The 5,179-nt window shown below is 41.3% G+C and overlaps 1 pseudogene; it reads right to left on the bottom strand.

Moving 5' to 3' along the window:
* Positions 1-5: 5 nt before the first annotated feature.
* LOC110288715 overlaps positions 6-5,179 on the bottom strand; it is a 14,429-nt pseudogene continuing 9,255 nt past the window's right edge.

The following is a 5,179-nucleotide window of genomic DNA, read 5'->3' as shown; positions in this document are numbered from 1 at the left end:
ACAAGTTTGCTTCTCTTTTTAGCAAATTCAGAGACACCACTAGTTTGGAGGATAACTGATGGTAATTCAGATGCCCTTCTCCTTTTAAAACACTGTTTGTGTTTTTTTCTTTCTCTTCCTTCTTTTTCAGATCTTAGCTCCCCATCAAGATCCTGCTGTCGTAATTTACTGAAATCTGCATCAAGGGCCTGGTAATTCTCCTCAGAAGTATCATAAAAACCAGGAGCAGGCTTTTTTTTCAATTGGGATTTCAGGATTAAAATCGAGTCCTCTCTTCTTTTTCCTTTTGTTCTGAATCTCTATAGCAGCTGCTTGAAGCTCTCATCTTTTCTGGAGGGCAGCAAGGCGCCTTGCTTCCTCCAACTGCTTTTCTCTTGCTTTCCTTTTAGCCTTCTTTCCTTGAGTATNGGCCAGATGGGCTCGAGCCTCAGAAAGCATCTCAAGTTCATCTTCATCCATGTCAATTGGATCAGGCCGGGCTGGTTTGGTTTCTGGGTTTGGATCTATCTCTCCAGGCTTAAGTTTTCCGGAGTCATCTGTTGTTTCCTCTTCATTGTACCTTTGCACAGTTTTGTCCAGGAGGAACTCATAGTGTTCCAAGCACTGGGATGCTGTTCTACCTATGATGGGATCAATGGTCCTCCATTGTGTTGGTGTCGGCTTGGCCTAGTAGAAGAGTTTTTCTTCCTCTTCTCTGGACCATTCAGTTTTTTTAATACTTGGATCNAGCCATTCGTACCATCTGGCTTTGCATTGCTTTGCTGATTTCCTATGCAGCAATGAGGCAATCCTAGTCCACTGGTTTTTCCCATATTTCATTACCTCTGCTNTCAGAATTTCATCCTCCATATCCTCCACACTCCCCCTTTGATCATGATTCTGGGAATCTTGGCAGCAGAATGTCCCAGCAAGCAGCCAATTGGAGCTTTGAGAAGGTAGTAATGGTGCTTCTGTCACAGACTCAGAGAGGCCACTTCTTCCAAGAGCAACTTTCTGCTTTTCATATGATTTACTTTTTAATTTTAGAACAGGAATGACTGTAAGGTTCCAGGGCTTGTGGACGTTGTACATCGTGGTGCGCACTAGGCTCCGCACCACGATGTACAACGTCCACAAGCAGAACCAGCCAGTACAAACAGTAAAAGTAAAAAAAAAAAAAAAACAAAAAAACTCCAGAAACACTACTGAGTTCATTTTGTGTTGACCATCTACTTCTGGGTATGGGGCTTTTCCATAAAAATGTTTTTTTTTTACATAGTGAGACTCCCTTGAAGAAAAATAACTTTTTCTTCCTTCCTTCCTTCCTTCCTTCCTTCCTTCCTTCCTTCCTTCCTTCCTTCCTTCCATCCTTTCTTTCTTTCTTTCTTTGTTTCTTTCTTTCTTTCTTAAAAAAAAATATAGACAGGTGTTTCAAGACAGGGTTTCTCTGTAGCCCTGGCTGTCCTGCAACTCACTTTGTAGACCAGGCTGGCCTCGAACTCAGAAATCTCCCTGCCTCTGCCTCCCAAGTGATGGGATTAAAGGTGTGTGCCACCACAACAGGCTTTTATTTTCTAATTTTTTCTTTGTGAGCAGTTACTGGAGATAGTGTCTGGAACCAATCCAGGTCCTATGTGAGAAGAGCCAATGCTCTGAATGAATGAGCTGTCTCTCTAGCCAGTATTTGCTGCTTTTTATAAATGACATTTAAAAACATACAAATGAAAGCTAACTGAAAGCATTGTATTCATCAAGCCTGGCCATTTTGAGACTTTACTTTTTACCATTGCTATGACAAGCACACAATACACAGAGAACCCATGGCTTTTTTCTGTGTGCATCCATTTCAAATTCTACCTTTCCTCACATAGTCCTACTAATATATATCAGAGTACCTGAAGAAGACTCAAATATTTGCTATCTCTAACACTTAGTAAGCACTCCTCACTCCTATTTTTCTGTATCAAGTCTACTACCATACTAGTAAATATCGAATGTTGGTTCTACCTTCATTTCTGTGGCTATTGTTAAAATACTCTTGAAAATCACAATTTACAGGAGGATGGGTTTATCCAGCTTACTATTCCAGGTTAAAATGTAGCAAGTAATGTGAAGGCAGCTATTTAAATTCCACACAACAAAGCAAGATGGACTTGCTTTATTGCAGAGAAGGAAGGAGGGAGGCAAGAAGGCCGGCAAGGCACCTGATGAAAGACCCCAGGTTCTGAACTGCCTAATCATCAATGAAGCCCACAAGAGCTTCTAGCCATGATCATGGCCAAGTTACCTCGCTCTGACACTGAGCCTGAAAAATCTGGTTAGAAAAATGGAAAATATATGTACTCCCAGACCCTTGCATATCCAGAACCCAAATCAACTCCTTACCTGGTGAGCACCACCTTCTCTGAAGGAGGACTGAGACTCAGAAGAGAGATGATTCTTTAAGAGATAGTGTTTGTCTGTGTAATCCTGGCTGCCCTGAAACTCTTTCTACAGACCAGGTTAAGCTAGATCAGACATCTGCTTGCCTCTGCCTCCCAAGTCGAAGGCAGCAAGGAGAACCTACTGTGTCTCACCCTGGGCAGAGCTTGAGTATATAAACATTTCCCCAAAGCCCAGCCTCCACAGTGGCACACCTCCTCCAACCAGACCACACCTCCAGATAGGACCACACACTGCTCCAAGCATAATTAAATCACCACACCAACTAAACAAACCAAAGAACAATTCTTACTTGATATTGGCTTTCTATGGTGATGAGAGAGAAAAGATGCTACCGAGGACAATATTAAAATAATGAATGTGGGAAATCAGAAATGCCTAGACCATAACCTGGGTTGTAGGTTTGGAAGAAAGGGATGGGTATGTGTTCTTACACTCAAGTCTCATTTTCCGCAGGGTCATATCATTTGGGCTGCTTGTACCATGATGATCCCTCTTTATCCTCTGCTTATATAGAGAATAGCAACTTTACTACAATATAACTAAGAAAGTAGAACTGTCAAAGTGATTTGGTGTCAGAATGGGAAAAGGCCCTTGGTGACATGCTTCACTACCTGAGTACAGTCTCCGATAGATAGAGAAAACAGACTCTCTCAGGTTGTTCTCTGAATTTCACAGAGGTGTTGTCATTGTTTTACACACACACACCCACACACACAAACACACACACACACATACACTCACACACTCCACACTCATATACTACATGTAACCAAACTTAGAACTTAGTTCATAATTTTAAATATATATATATATATATATATATATACATATATATATACACATATAATTATATATATACATACATATATGTGTGTGTGTGTGTGTGTGTGTCTGTGAGTCTGTGTGTCTGTGTGTCTGTGTTTTGTCTACATAGCTATCTGAAACCACATGCATGCTTGGTGCCTGAACATGGTAGAAGAGGGCATTGGACCCACTGGGTACTAGAGTAGCAGATGTTTTTTTTCTGAGCCACCATGTTAGTGTTTGGGATTAGTGCTCTTAAGTGATTGCTTTTTGGTCTAGTCTGAAGAGACAGAATGAGGGTAAGTTTTAGAGACTCAGATTAATTGCCTTGAATAAGGAAGTCTCAGAAATGCCCATTGTAGACTTGTTCTCTGTTTACATCACATGAAGAGCATTTGGAATACATTGAAAGGAAAAATATAAAATACATAGGTCAAGTATTAAAAGGGCACCAGGAATAGAAATGGAGCTGAATCCTGAGTTCAAGGATTTTAAATTGAATCAAGGGAGTAGTGAACTTGTTTCAAGATCCTACTCAGCAAAATTTAATACCAGGAGATAAATCCAAGCATATCTCTGAGCTCAAGGTCAGCCAAAAACAGAGCAAGTTCTAGGTGAAGAAAAGCTTAAATGCAGGCATGGTAGTACACACCTTTAATCCCAGGAGACAGGCAAACAGATGTCTGAGTTCAAGGTCAATCTTCACAGCAAGTTCCAGGACAATCAAGCTTAGGCAGTGAAGGAGTTGGGAAAGATGAAGCTAGAGATAATGTAATAGAACAAGATTCTGCAAACAGCAGAACTTGTAGCCTTTGGCCATGTGGGTTTGCGTTTATAATCAACAAGAGAAGGCGGCTACTGGGACAAGTGATGTTGATTAGTTGGAGTTACAAAATTAATTGTGATTAAGAAGAGGGCAGTGTCATTGAGGTGAAATCTTCTGGGAAGTATTTTCTGAGAATACAAAGCAGCTGTGATCCAGACAAAAGCAAGGCACCTCCTGCTGAAGCTATACTTGGTAATCTGTAAGTGCCACCCAGGTGGTACTGATGTTGAGATAGAAGGGTAATAAAAGCACTGTCCTCTGGGAGCTTGACATATGTGACCCACGCTCTGGTCTCACAAAAGATCAAGCATGGAGTGACATCCCCAAGGAGTCTGATGGGAAGCACTTAGCAAATTTCAATCTACAGGAAAATAAGTAGGAAAAGGAAAGGGGGTGGGAGAATCAGTATCTATTTTGCTGAACTGCCTGGGACTAAGGACCAGCAGGCAATGAGGATGTAGCAGAGGTCTTGTAGAATACAGACACACTATGGCTTTATACAAACTAAGAGCATGCCTTCAGATGGTCTTTTAGAAAAACTGTACAATTTGGCTTCTTCCCAAAACATCTCCAAACCAAAAGGATTATCCTCAAAGTGAATTGTTCCATTTGAGCCTCTCTTTCTATGGTCTCAACAAGAAAACACCTTATCAGGAATGAATCTGTAGGTCTTTTTCCTGGTTCTGAGGTCATCACCTTACATTTCATCGTCCAGAATTTTACTGGGCCTGTAGATACTCTGAGCCACATCATTCCCACCTCTCCAGACCTGATCATAAACAATGTACTTTTCATCCTCTCCTGCAAGACCTTGGCAAGTTTGACTAGCCTTTGTTCATTCTTGACTTCATTGGAAGTTCAAGGATTGGGCACACCAAGAGCAATGACTTCACTGACATCTCCATTTTCATTTCTCTGTTAGTTTGACCTGTTATCAGGAGCTGCCCTGGAAATGTTCCAGTCACAGTGCCTCTCTTTTCGCCTGTCATGAAGGATTTCATCCCTTTCACATGTCTCTCCATCCTCTTTTTCACATGGACTTTCAACCCAGCTCTCCTTTTTCACTTTCTGGGCCATTTCTCTAAGTTTCTCTTTATTTGTTTTTTTTTTTTTGGGGGGGGGGGG

Source organism: Mus caroli, unplaced genomic scaffold (genome assembly GCF_900094665.2).
Source record: "Mus caroli unplaced genomic scaffold, CAROLI_EIJ_v1.1 scaffold_18922_1, whole genome shotgun sequence".
Taxonomy (NCBI): Eukaryota; Metazoa; Chordata; class Mammalia; order Rodentia; family Muridae; genus Mus; species Mus caroli.
The sequence above is the reverse complement of the archived record's forward strand: the minus strand, read 5'-3'. Positions and strand labels throughout refer to the sequence as shown.